Source organism: Lutra lutra, chromosome 1 (assembly GCF_902655055.1).
Source record: "Lutra lutra chromosome 1, mLutLut1.2, whole genome shotgun sequence".
In the NCBI taxonomy this organism is placed as follows: domain Eukaryota; kingdom Metazoa; phylum Chordata; class Mammalia; order Carnivora; family Mustelidae; genus Lutra; species Lutra lutra.
The window spans coordinates 27,134,327-27,149,389 of record NC_062278.1 but is presented as its reverse complement, the minus strand read 5'-3'; the positions used below and the strand labels follow the sequence as shown (position 1 = coordinate 27,149,389).

At 38.7% G+C, this 15,063-nt stretch overlaps 1 pseudogene; it reads right to left on the bottom strand.

The window, feature by feature from the left end:
• The window catches only part of LOC125093574 (nuclear ubiquitous casein and cyclin-dependent kinase substrate 1-like), a 31,769-nt pseudogene extending 17,419 nt beyond the window's left edge, over positions 1 to 14,350 (bottom strand).
• Between the last annotated feature and the right edge of the window lie 713 nt (positions 14,351 to 15,063).

Below are 15,063 nucleotides of genomic sequence, written 5' to 3'. Positions count from 1 at the left end.
AGATGGCGGCCTCCCAGTCTCCGGCCCGGAGGAGCCGAGAGCCCGGGGCCCCACTCCTCAGCGTGCCCCCAGAGAACAGCGCCCAATGACTCCCGCCACCTTGGCCTCCGGCCGCGCTCCAAGCTGACTGAGCCTGCAACCGGTTCAAGGTAACCCTGAGCTGAGAGTCACTCCTCGGCTCTGTCTCTGTAGCCAGCTTCCCCGTTCTAATACCTGTGAGCTCTGCGACACTCAGACACCCCCGATACTTCTGTGACCCTGCGGGACCTGAGGCCACGCTGACCCTGCGTGGGCTTCACCCCGGTTAAGTCTCTGGAGCAATGTCCCTCAGCAGGACAGACTTTTAAAAGTCCCGATTTTGTGCTCCATTGCTCTGCCGCTCGCTGGGAGCCGGCCCCTACCTCCGCGGTCTATCTTCCTGTCGCTTTGGATTCACTTCTCCACCACTCCTACCTTGCAGAAAGTGGTTGATTTTCTGTTTCTAGAGTTGCTGTTCTTCTTCTCTTCGATCTCCAGTTGGATTTGTAGGTGTTTGTAATCTTTAGATAAGCTATCTAGCTGATCTCCCGCTACCTGAAGTAGTCTCAGCCTGCTACTTCTCCGCCATCTTGACTCCTCTCCCTGAAATACGTTATTTTTATCATTAACATGTTTGACAAGTGCTATGGGAGAGGAAAAAAAATGACAATGTAGAGAAATGATAAAATAGATAAGATAAATTCATGAGCGAATGCTGTAATGTTTCACAGAGTAAAGAAAGAAATCAATTCATATGTAAGCAGCAGAGAAGATTTTATGTTGTTTTGAAAGGGAAAAATAAAAACATAAACAAGATAAATGTAATTCTAATAATGTAATTAAAAAAAACAAGGATTGCAACAAAGGATAGGAAAAATGTAATATTAAATTTGTAGGCAACTTATAATTTGAGGAAATGGGCAGTGTAGGAAATAATAAAAAATAAATAGTAAGATATAGTATATAATAAAGAAAATATATACAAAATTCTTAAAGGAATCATTGTGAAATGAGACCAACTCACTGAGGTACATAGAAATTCATTCAGGTACAGTCACCACCCAGACATTCTTGACAAACATGTAATTGGAAGAATCCACAATGGACGAACTGTAAAGCTGGAGGATTATATTGAAGATGTCATCCTAACTTAAACTAACACTAGAGATATTTTACATATTTATTAGTGCTATCACTGCCCTTCTCTCTTACACTACTAATTATTTCAATTCCATTCAACAAATAGAAATATTAAAAATATTAATAAAAAGCACCATCTATTGTATTTTTCCCATATGCTTGACACTGTAATAAATAGTTCAAATGCTCATTTAATTCTCATAAAAAATAAAGGTAGAAATTAATATCCTGAAATCATATGGCTAGTAAGCAATAGAGATATGAATCATTCAGGGTTTTTTTTATCCAAAGCTTATTTTTAATTACATTAGGATACCTCCTAGTTTTATGAATGTTTATACAACACTATACAGCATTACTGTCTTTAAAGTAATTAGTTACATGGTATGTTCCCAGTCCTGAGTGTACTTACGAATTTTGAGAATTAATAGCCCTACCTCCAATGGTATACACACACTGATACTTCAAAGTTTAAGATTAAAAGAGCTTGAAGACAAAACGCTGGTCTTTGTCTTCTCCCCAATCTCTATCATAATGTGGGATGATAATAATTTTTCATCAATTCAAAGGAGTGCCAGAAAGAGCAGGACAAATCCTAGGGACTAGAGGAATTCAGAAAGAGAAAAGTTAAAATAATCTTAAATGTTTTGTGAAGGCTATACACAAATAGGAAACCTACAGAAACTATTCACTGACCAGAAGTTCGTTGTATTTTGAGAATTCGTAACGCTTCTTTCTTCTTCGCTGCATTAGTTTCCTAAAACTTCTATAACAAAGAATCACAAGCTGGTGGCAGGGTTGGGGGGAGCTGCTTAAACAACATAAGTTTATTCTTTGGCAGTGCTGGGGGTCAAAATCTAAAATCAAGATGCCAGCAGGGTTGGTTCTTTTTAAAACCTGTAGGAGAGAATCCTTGCTTGTTTCTTCTACCTTCTGGTGTTTGCCATTCATCCTTGATGTTCCTTGCCCTGTACTCATCTCTGCTTCCATCTTCATGTGGTCTTCTCCTCTGTGTTTGTAGCTCTGTCCAAATTTCCCTCTTCTTGTAAGGACACCAGCTGTATTGGATTCAGGGTCCACCCTAATGACTTCATTTTAATGAGGTCACATCTGCAAATACTGTATTTCCAGATAAGGTCACATTATGAGGTAGTGGGAGTTAGGGCTTTAACATATCTTTTTGGGGGGACACAATTCAACCCACAATACTCGCCCTTTTATATCTAATCTTTGTCCTAACCCTATTGATTCTGGCTTTGAAGAGTTCTCTGACCCTTCTTCCCGACTTCAACTCTACTGCATTCTCCTGGTCCACTTAAGCCAGTGGAATAACCCCTGACCAGGTCTGCCTCCTTCCCCTCTTCCACCATCCAGTCCATTCTGACACATTAACCCATCATCTTTCATCATGTCAATATGATGTCTCACCACCACCACCATCATCCCCAAAACCCTTCCATTGGTTTTCTTTTACACTTAAGCTAAAATCCAAACTCTTTACTGGATCTATAACTCTTTGCATCTCCTGGCCTCCAGCTGCCTCTTTCACATTATCTTTAACCCATTCTTTTCCTCTACTGACTTTTTTGTATTGCTCTGAAATCCAGTTTCTTGAATTTTAACCAGGATAATCCCATTTCATGCTTGAGTCCTTAACTCAAATGTCACTTCCTCAGACTGCTCTCCACTGACTCAGTCTAAATTAGCTTGCTATCCTTCCATTTAAATCCAGTTCTTTTCCCACACAGTGCTCATCAATATTAGCACAATATATATTTGCATATTTATTTTGGTATTTACCTTTCTTTTAACACCTGTACCCACTCTCCTGAGAGCTATAGAGATATAGAGAGTTACTTCTTTTTTCCCAGAACTTAGCACAGCACTCAGCAGGCAGCAGGTGTTCAGCAAACATGTATTGACTAATTAGATACTGAATAAAATAAGGATGGAAAATAAGAGAGGACCCCAAAGCAAAAAATGACTATGAAGGAAGGAAAGAATAAAGAAAGAAGGAAAGAAGGAGAAATCATGTTGAATTTTTAAAAATAAAAGTAATAAAGGGACATTTAGAAAAATTATACTATTCATTTTTTTTTAATCAAGGAAAATATTTTGTAGATAAACATGCCAGGTCATCATTCCATAATTACCTTTTTACAGAATTATGAGAACAGAATAGCATTTTAGAATCATTTTTCTAAGCACATAAATGTCACTCCTATATCATATATTAATGCAATTTAATATTCAAATTAAAAAACATGGGTTGCCTTATTTGCATTGTACTCTCTCACAATATAACAAATGGGATTTTCTATTCTCCACAAACCTTTCTTGAACCACTGAAAGAATTTCACTTCTCTTGGATGTGAGGTGAGGCCAGTGGTTTCTAGATAAATTTAAAAAAACAACAATGACAACAAAAATAAAAGTGAAAATGAACTTTTGAGACTTCATCAAGATCAAAATCTTCTGCACAGCAAAGGAAACAGTCAACAGAACAAAGAGGCAACTCACAGAATGGGAGAAGATATTCGCAAATGACACTACAGACAAAGGGCTGATGTCCAAGATCCATAAAGAACTCCTCAAACTCAACACCCAAAAAACAGTAATCATGTCAAAAAATGGGCAGAGGACAGGAACAGACAATTCTCCAAAGAAGACATACAAATGGCTAACAGACACATGAAAAAATTTCATCATCACTAGCAATCAGGAGATTCAAATCAAAACCACATTGAGATACCACCTTACACCAGTTAGAATGGCCAAAATCAACAAGACAGTAAGTAACAAGGTTGGAGAGGATGTGGAGAAAGGGGAACCCTCTTACACTGTTGGTGGGAATGCAAGTTGGTGCAGCCACTTTGGAAAACAGTGTGGTCATTCTTCAAAAAATTAAATTAGAACTACCCTATGACCCTGCAATTGCACTATTGGGTATTTACCCCAAAGACACAGATGTAGTGAAAAGAACGGCCATCTGTACCCCAGTGTTCATAGCAGCAATGGCCACAATTGCCAAACTGTTGAAAGAGTCAAGATACCCTTCAACAGATGAATGGATAAAGAAGATATGGTCCATATACGTAATGGAATATTACTCAGCCATCAGAAAGGAAGAATACCCAACTTTTGTATCAACATGGACAGGACAAGAGGAGATTATGCTGAGTGAAATAAGTCAAGCAGAGAAATTCAATTATCATATGGTTTCACTTACTTGTGAAACATAAGGAATAAGATGGAGGACATTAGGAGAAGGAAAGGAAAAGTGAATTGGAGGAAATTGGAGGGGGAGATGATCCATGAGAGACTATGGACTCTGAGAAACAAACCGAGGGTTTTAGAGGGGAGAGTCTTGGGGGATGGGTGAGCCTGGTGGTAGGTACTAAGGAGAGCATGTATTTCATGGAGCACTGGGTGTGGTGCATAATCGATGAACCCAGGAACACTGAAAAAATTAAATTAAATTAAAACAAAACAAAACAAAACAAAAAGCTTCTAGAGAGTAAAAACAGAAAGCAAATTAGCAACTTGTATTTGTAATTTACATGAGATAATATAAATAATGTTATTGTGCCATGTTTTTCCCACAGGCATCATTTCAAGGCTGCGAATGATGTTCCAAGGTTGAAGAGTCAAATATTGGTTCTCTGTGGGCACATCAAGTGAGTTTTTCTTCCTCACGCTGTCTTTTTGTTATGTCTGTATCAACGTTTAGTTGCAGAGAAAAGAATCTACTCTAGCCAGTGTAACCAGAAGGGATTTACTTGAGAACATTAACTGCCACACAGGATCATTAGAAGGGCTGAAGACCCCAAATCTGGATGGAGTCTTCAGGAATCATTCAGAAAGCTACATTGTGACATTGGGTTATTAAGGGAGCTGCTGTCCCTGCCACCATCCAGAGGTGGTAAGAGCAGGAAACTGCACACGAAATCAGGAGGATGTTGCTACAGTATCTGCCAGCTCCAGGACCACACTGCATCTGCCAATATGTGCACCAGTAAAATGGATTTCTGGTACCCTGACTCCCTAACAACATGACTTAGTTTGAAATAAAACTTTTTTTTATTAATTATTTTTATTAACACATAATGTACTATTTGCCCCAGGGTTACAGTTCTGTGAATCATCAGGCTTACACACTTCACAGCACTCACCATTTCACATACCCTCCCCAATGTCCATAACACAACCACCCTCTCCATCTCCCCCCTCTCCCCAGTATCCCTAAGTCTGTTTTGTAAGATTAAGAGTCTCATAGGGTTGGTCTCTCTCCTGATCCCACCTTGTTTCATTTTTTCCTTCCCTACCCGCCAAACCCCTCACTCTGCCTCTCAAATTCCTCATATCAGGGAGATCATATGATTGTCTTTCTCTGATTGACTTATGAAATAAAACTTTTGTGCTAGTTCACCTAATCAAAGGACTATACATCACATATAGAAATACACATGCATATATATAACTATACATATATAAATTACATCTTGAAATATATATATACATACACACACATATATATGTATATATATATATACACACACACGCACATATATATATCTATATATGAAATCACATCTGGAACTACAAGACTATAAATCCTGTCTAGGTCTGTAGCTTGTTGTTTATTTTTGTTTGTTTCATATGCTAAAAGGGGTGGGGTTTGGAATGCCTGTTGAGCAAACTCATTCATAACGATCATCATACAATATATGCACCTGCTCTTGTCTACCAATGAAGAGGGATTACATAGGTGACTTATGACAAGAACAAATAAGATATGGACATTGTAGGAGATACTTGATATATTTCTGTTTTACTTTCCACAAAGTATAGGCCTTATTTTAGAGATTCAAGTTGATACTTTGATATTTATAAACAGCCATTAAATTACATTATTGATTGAAATAGCAATAATTTATTGGCCTTTTAAAGAAAATATGAAGCTTTTAACAAGTTGATTTATTTTTTTTCCAAGATTTCAATTATTTATTTGACAGAGAGAGAGAGAGAGAGAAAGAACAAGCAGGGGGAGCAGCAGAGGGAGAGGGACGAGCAGGGTCCCCACTGAGCAAGGAGCCCGATGCTGGACTCAATGCGGCACTTGATTCCAGGACCCTGAGATCATGACCTGAGCTGAAGGCAGCTGCTTAACTGACTGGGCCACACAGGTGTCCCCAGCAAGTCAGTTTAAGACAATGAAGCCTCAGGGGGCTCCTGAGTGGCTCAGTAGATTAAGCCGCTGCCTTCGGCTCGGGTCATGATCTCAGGATCCTGGGATCGAGCCCCGAATCGTGGTCTCTGCTCATCAGGGAGCCTGTTCCCCCTCTCTCTCTGCCTGACTCTCTGCCTACTTGTGATCTCTCTCTCTGTCAAATAGATAAATGGAATCTTAAAAAAAAAAAAAAAAGACAACGAAGCCTCAGTGATCACTTTGTCCAGATCACTGTCTCTTTGGAAAGCTGCCCACACTGGGGGATATTTAGCAGCCCATGTGGCTTCTACCTACAAAATGCCAGTAGCTCCATGTTCCCTCAGGTGTGACAATAAAAACTGTCCCTAGGTATTGCCAAATGTCTGCTGGGGAAAGCACAAAATTGGCCCCACTTTTGAATCTCTGGTATAGAAGGGATCACAGAAGAGAGAGAATGCCAAATCCTGCTGTAAAAAATAGAAGCATAAAGTAACATCCAGAATACATAATTTTTATTTCTTGATCATTTTCTATTTTAAATTTTAGAAATATATTTTTCAATTTAATGTTTTTAGAAAATATTTATAGGGATGGGGCACCTGGATGGCTCAGTGGGTTAGGCCTCTGTCTTCAGCTCAGGTCGTGATCTCAGGGTCCTCGGATCAAGCCCCACATTGGGCTCTCTGCTCAGCAGGGAGCCTGCTTCCCTCTCTCTCTCTGTCTGCCTCTCTGCCTACTTGTGATCTCTCTCTGTGTGTCAAATAAATAAATAAAGAGCAAACATTAAAAAAAAAAGAAAATATTTATAGTGATGAACATTATCTAAGCAATTTACATCAACTGTTATTAGCATCTGTTTGTACATTTGCTTATGCAAAGCAGTTTCTCTCCATTATGAGGTGCTTTAACATAATATAAAGAGGTAAATTTTAAATAATCTTATTTTTATATGCAACTATAATTTTAAACTGTGTGGATCTCCCATTTTGTATAAATTTAAAAATAGCATAGGTTCCTTGTTTCTTTAAATTCATTGCAATGTTTCACTTGTATTACTTAATGTCAATAGTGATGTTGACCTCAAGAAACTAAAATTTTCACTTATAAAGATACCACTATCTCACAAAAATAAATCTAGCTATTAAAATAAAATGGCAAATACTTCTCTTATTTCTGACAAATGTGAGAGAAATACTTACTCACTAATATTGTTTTGCAATAATAGTGATAACCAGGCAAATTATATTTTTAATTCCATTTCCTGGTCATCATTGTGTTGGCCCCAAGTCAGGCTCTTGCTCCATCCGTAATGAAACAGAGAGAATGATGGTTCTCAGATTTTCTTCTGCTTGAACTTTCTTCAGTTAGTAATCATGGCTCAAAATGGCTGGGATTTTCATGGGATAGCAGGGGCCCTAGACACATGTTGCTGCAGGAAGGGCTTCTCGAGTTCTCAACTCCCGTTACACGAGAATCTCTTTGATATTAAATACTGATGTCTAGATCTCATCCCGTGGGCATCTGATTTAATTTGTCTGGGGTGGGGCCTAGCCAGAGATGTTCTTTTAGAACTCTCTGGATTAGTCTAATATACAGCCAGGGTTGAGAAACATTATTGGAGGACAATAGACCTCAATTCTGAGAAAATTATATGTAGTCTGAAAAAGTCCTTTGGATGATTTTCACATAACTTCTTTATGGGAATATCCTGGGAATAAGCTACCCATGAACCAAGGGTCTTTTTTTCCTCTTCTCTCTCTTTCTCTCTTGGCACTCCCACCCCAAAGGTGGAACCCTGAAAAAAACAAGCACTTTCCAATGCAGAGTCAGAAAATTTTGGTTTGGTATAAAATGCTTTCTTTAACATCAGGATTAAATCTGGGAAGATGAGGCCTAGTGTCATTATTGACAACTAATTTCCAGAAAAGGTGTGGACAGAAAGCCTGTGGCCCTAAGGATGGACTGAGAAGGGTCTTCTGACCTATATATATCCATCAAGGACATTGGACTGCCTCTGTCTCAGTGGCCTGTGTATCTTAGACACTAAAGGTCACTCTGAGAGCCTGGCCTTACCACTGCTAAGCCAGCTTTCGATCCTATTTTATGTCTGCTCCAGATTACAATACGTCTTCCTTGTAGGACTGTATGGCCATAAGAAATATGGTTAATATTGCTATATCTCTTTTTTCATATATGAGGCAAATAGACTAGTTACCAAAATCAGTTCCTGATTCAATAATTTATAATCCTCCTTTGCAAGCTTTTTTGCAAAGTGATTAATTATTATTATGATCGTTGAAACCCCAACGACATATACAAAGTTAAACTTAGAAGTTTGGGATATTTCTCTGCTTTCAAAATCAAATACTCCTTCTCCTCTTCTTCTAGCTCTGTTTTGCCCTGGCATTTCCATTTCTGAGATAAGGTGATAGAGTATTATCTTTCTGTAGAGGGAAATTAATGGGCTTATTGTGAAACGTAGAAGACGGGGAATAACAATTTAAGTAACAGAGAAAAGACAGAGGAGGAAGTGAGATCATAGGGGCCAAATGCACATCATTTTTAAGATGGGAACCTGCAAGCAATGAGGTGTCAGCAAGGTCAAGTAGATAAGCACTAAACTCAGAGGGTCTGGCTTTGTTCCGTTAAATGGATTGCATACTCTTGGGCCAGCCCCCAACCGCAGAAAGCTGCCACACATTCTCCTGCTGCTTTGACAACTCCCCTCAGCCTTTCTCCTCCTGCAGAGAGTCATGAGTAATAACCCCAGAGCCCCTGCAAAGACGTCCCTCACCCCCACTGTGGGCAGGTGCAGTCATTCAAACTCTACATAAATTCCATGGAGAAAAAGACATGATGACGGCATTGCAATCAATCTCCTTGCTGCTAAAGAAGTTAAATCCACGTAACCTATATTCATGTACAGATTAGCTCAGATGGAAAAATGAAAACCAGTGACAGTGAATCATGCAGTAAATACACAGAAGCGCATAAATAAATAAATTCCCCATGGGCAGAAAACTCAGAGTGGAAATAAGAATGTCTGACAAAAATGAAAAAAAAAATTAAAATCAAAAGTTCAAACTTTGGGGGAATTGTTATGAAAGTTTTTCCATATCTGAAATATATCCTTGCCCCGGATGAACTAAGTGAGGGGAGGTTGCACCAGCAGCCAAGTGACAGATACAATCTAAATTTAGGGAGTTGAATAGTTGTTTTGACTGACTCTTTAAATAAATAGACTATTTTTAAAGTTAAAGATAAATAAGTTTAAAAAAATCCTTTATTTTAGCCCTCCAGTCTTGGTCTCTAATAGTAATCACTATTACAAACTGAAGTTCCAAAAATTTATATATTCCAAATATATATCTTTCTGCTAAGGGTCCCTTTTCTGGCTGCAAAGTCCACTCAGTACCAGCAAGCTTTTCTGTCACCTTGTAAATGGGTTGAAACAGTACTCCAATTTGTTAAATTTGCTGCCTTTGGAATCCAAAGCGGTCTGTCAATTACTGTGTTGCTTCTGAGTGGCAGGGGGTTTGAGAAGCAATCTTTTTTCTTTTACCTTAGAGAAAATGTCTCTAAGTCCTTTGAAACCCAAAAGAAACTTGTTGACTACCCTGAAAGGGAAAAAAAATCATTTTGCCTTGTATTGATAAATATTATTGTATATATATTTCCTTTTCCCTAAGAAAGTCCCAGTTAACATTATTGGCAAGGACTTGGAGCATATTGGAGCCACCAACATGAGATCTTATATTAATAGGGTTTCAGAATAAAGAAACTACTTTAAATGAAAAGTGGCCTGTAAATGGACACAGCTGTGAAGTCCACTTATGATATCATAAAGGCATTGCACACCCAGAATTTTTCAGCCTGATATCTCGGCATGTTGGCTTCTCAAAAACACAAGTTAGCATTATTCACAAAACCCAAGGTATAGTAACAATTTAAGTGTCCACTGACAAATACATCAATAAATAAAAGGTGGCATACAGAGGCACACACAAACACGTAGATCTTCCTTGCCTTTTCATGGGGTTGTAGCCCAATCAACCCATCATAAATGGAAAAGATTGTAAGTTGAAAATGCATTGAATACACCTAAACTACCAAACAAATGGCTTAGCCCAACCTATCTTAAATATCCTTAGAACACTTATATTCACCTACAGTTGGGCAAAATCATGGAATATAAAGCCCATTTTGTAATGAAATATTCGATATCTATGTCATTTATTGAATGCTATACTGAAAGTGAAAAGCAGAACGGTTGTGTAGGTACAGAATAGTTGCAAACCTATAGGCTGTTCACTCTCACTGTCACGTGGCTGTCTGGGAGTGGTGGTGTGCTCCCACCAGCCAGCATCATGAGATAGGATCCTTTCACATATTGCCAGCCCAAAAGATCAAAATCCAAAACTGAAGTACAGTTTCTACTAAATGTGTTTTGCTCTCACACCATCATAAAGCTGAAAAATATTAAGTCAGGGACTCTAGAATATTATTCAGCTGTAAAAAGGAAGAAAATCCTGCCACATGCGACAACACGGATGGAACTTATGGCATTGTGCTAAGTAAAATCAGCCAGACAGAGAAAGACAAATATATATCACTTATATGAGGAATCTAAAAACACTGAACTCACAGAAACAGAGAGCAGGATGTGGTTGTCAGGAGCTAAGGGGTAAGGGGAATGGAGAGATTGGTCGAAGGGTACAAAATTTCAGTTACAAGATAATTGAGTTCTGGGGATCTAATGCACAGTGTGGTGACTACAGCTAGCAATCCTATATTGCATATTTGAAATTTGCTGTGAGTATGGAGCTATAATGTTCTCACCATCACAACAGCAGCAAAATAGTAATTATGTGGTGTGAAGACTATGTTAAGTAACTTTACTGTGATAAGCATTTTGCAATATATATGTGTATCAAATTATAACACTATATACCTTAAATTTACATGTTAATATGTTAATTATATCTCAATAAAGCTGGGAAACACACACACACACACGTAAGGCTCTGGCATAGAGATGATAACCCAAGAAGAAAAGAAGATAAAATACCATCTTCCAGGTTGTGAAATATAACTTAAATCAGTGATCACAATATGGTGCTGTGTCTCTGGTAGGTAAAATATATAAGTGTAGATGCCAAGTAGAAGCAGAAGTGGTACTATTTAACATCATTTCCACTGACCCTTTGGGAAAAATTTCTTCCCATCTTTGTAAATGTAAACTCTGCACATCCAGAGGTCCTCATACATGGGACACAATTAGAGTATCAACCAACCTTATGCTATGGCTGCCACACGGTTAGTTTGTGCTCCTTGCTCTAAGAGACCAGCAGATAGAAAGAGGAGTCACCATCCTAGTGGGAAGAATTAATGCTAACAGTCAGGAGGACTTAGGTCTTGTGGGTGCTTCCAGGCCACTTTTAATGCTAATGGCACAAAAAAAAGAATCACAGTATAAAAAGCATTTGGTAACCAGTGGCTTGGATGGCTCCCAATGACAGGTCTGGGCTACCCCTCCAGGTAAGACACCTCTATAGCAGACATGTTAGCCAAGAGTGAGGGCAATACAGAATCGATTCTTGAAGTGGGTATGATGATTATCAGTTATGGACTCTAGATCAACAGCTTCATTTACGGCTGCAACTCATCCAACTTAACTTCTTTTTTAACTTTTCCTAGGAAATCTGACCAACCATGATCTTCAAAAAGCATATCCCAAATGGGGTGAATTTGCTCTAAAAACTAAGCTGATTTGGGATGCCTGGGTGGTTCAGTCAGTTAAGCCTCTGCCTTTGGCTCAGGTCATCATCCCAGGGTCCTGGGATCAAGTTCCACATTGGCTCCTTACTCAGCCTGCTCTCCCTCTGCCTGCCACTCCCTCTGCTTATGCACGCTTTCTCTCTTTTTCTTAAATCTTAAAAAAGAAAGGAAGAGAGAAAGAGAGAAAGAAAGAAAGGAAGGAAGGAAGGAAGGAAGGAAGGAAGGAAGGAAGGAAGAGAGAGAAAGAAAGAAAGAAAGAAAGAAAGAAAGAAAGAAAGAAAGAAAGAAAGAAAGAAAAAGGAAGGGAAGGGACAGGAAAGGAAGGGATGGGACGGGAAGGGAAGGGAAGGGAAGGGAAGGGAAGGGAAGGGAAGGGAAGGGAAGGGAAAAAAAAGAAAAGAAAAGAAAAAAGAAAACACCTAAGCCAATTTTGAGCAATGCAAGATGACTACAATGGATGGTATGGTGTATCACCCAAATCCCTCACCAGGGCCAAATAAAAGCTGGGGATGACACTATAAAAGCTGGGATGGCAGCTGCTGATAGTTTTAGCTCTACTTCAACCTAGGAACTGCCCTCAGCTACATGGACTTCCCTCACCTAAATTTCAAGTTCCCTTTCAAGGAAGGCCATGACCAATGACTAAGTAATGCAGAAATACTATCCTCCTCCCCACTCTGCCACATTTTGGTGTACCTCAAAAGGACCATCTCAGGTCAGAGTTTTCTGTAATATCAATTAGGGTTTTGGTTACAATCCCACTGCAGGTCAGATTCTCCTCCTTCCTAAACCTTCCCTTCTCACGTCCTCACTCCCCAGTAAACATTCTGCACATGTCTCTCCTTCGGAACCTAACCTGAGACATCATATCATGAGTATCTTTCCAGTCATTAGATAAATATCTGTCTCATTAAAATGCCTATATAGTTTTCCAATGTATCTATAATTTATAACAGCAACATTTGCCTAACCAGTGGGTACCTAGACCTCATGACGATAGCAAGGATAGATTATAAAGGCAACCAGTGAGCCAAAAGTTTAGCCTCTCTGTTAATCATTCAAGAGGACTTACTCTCATTCACAATGTTTTAGAATAACTGACTCTAAAAAGAAACTGACTTTATTTTTTGATGACAGGCTTACATGGGAAAATCAAGGATCCCATGTGGTAATGTATTTCTTTGATGTTACTTTATTACATTGATTGACAGCTGATGGTAAGTGTGTGTGAGTGAATGGGTGGGTGAGAATACAGCAGGATTTATGGTCAAAAGAAAATGTAAAATGGTAAAGCCACTCTAAAGAACCAGGTTAGGATTTTTTTTTTTTTAATGCAGGTTTTAAGCAGTAAGAATTTTTAGTTATAGCTTTTATTTAAAATCTGCATTTTATTTTACCACCTCTGAAGGTCAGTGACATCTGTATTGCTACTTAAAGTATTAGAGAGACACAATCCATCTATGGAGGCCTTGACTGCTGCTCAAAACTTTCTTTGTCCATAGACAGAATTATTCCTGTTCCCTTTCTTTCCACATGGAAGCCTCAGGTACATTTTGTAAAGGAGAACAAGAAAAACAGGGGGAAATACTTTTGGTTGCCGCAGTCCATGTTTTTCTAGTCGCATGCAAGTGCATGTTGCAACTGGCTCATATAAATATTTGTAAGTCTTTAGTAGATAACACTAATGTGGAATTATCAGGCCCCATTGGTAGGTGGGTACTAGATGGTTGATAGGTACTAAAATTGGTAGGTGCTAGACAAAATATAAAATGATAGACCTCGTGCCCCTGGGACTTTTAAAACTGTGAAGCTTGTTCATTACTTGCCAAGAGGTCAGGTAGAACACGTCTGTTATGCTTCTTGGCTTTGCTGCTCATTCTTGATGGCTACCTTCACATTCATTCTCAGTAGATCTTAGAACTCAGTAGATCTTAACTAAGTCTTGATTTCCCGAAGACACTCTCCCTGCATCCCTTTCAAGTAGAGGCTACATATTCTTTCACAAGCTAGGCACATCAAGGTCGGAAGTGAAGCCATCTCCTCAGTATCCCACACTGTGACTCCCAGTTCCCCACCCTCTCGTTAACACTAACCTTCTATGAGTCTCAGGGCCTTGTCTCGATCATCTACCACTTCCTCCTCACTTCTCATCACTGAATACCTCTGTACCTGGTTAACATGATTTCTCTGCCCAAGTTCTCCCATCTTGGATCATTTCAAAAGTCCATGTGGCTGATCATCTAAGCAATAACCAGGCCTCTTGCTTCCTTGTTTCCTTCATACTCAGTGACTCCTCAGTGCTATCTCCGCCACTCATTCCTAGGGTCATAACCTAGAACTTTCATTCCCCAAATCATAGATTCAGGTACATGCTTTCTCATGAACACCTCTCCTCCAGGTGCCTACTTTTCGGACTATTTCCACTATGATTATATTCTTATATTTATATTTGTCCTTTCATTAAATATCAACCAGTCTTCTCTTTCACTTTATTCTTCTTCATTTCCTTCCTTAAATATTCTTGCCAGTAACCTTCATTCTCTGTACCTCTCTCACTTTATTAAATCTACCTGCCAAAATCCTTATCTTGGATCAACACAACTATTTTCTTATTTAGTGTCTGCATATAAGTTGTGGAATGACACTGGAGAAAGGGACAATTTGATTTCATATATATATATATATATATTTACAATCACCAATAGAAAAATGGCTCTAAAGAGAGCTCAGAAATTTCTGATCAAGTTTATCTCTTAAGAATTTCTCTTTGTTCATTCTTGTGCTCTTTTACTCATACTCAAAGAAATTTTATCTTTCTCTCTAAATTTATTAGATTTTATATTATTTTTATACAGGTGATTGCAACCTCCAGTATTTTTCAGGAATGAGATGCTATAAAAGGAACCCCTCATGAAAAG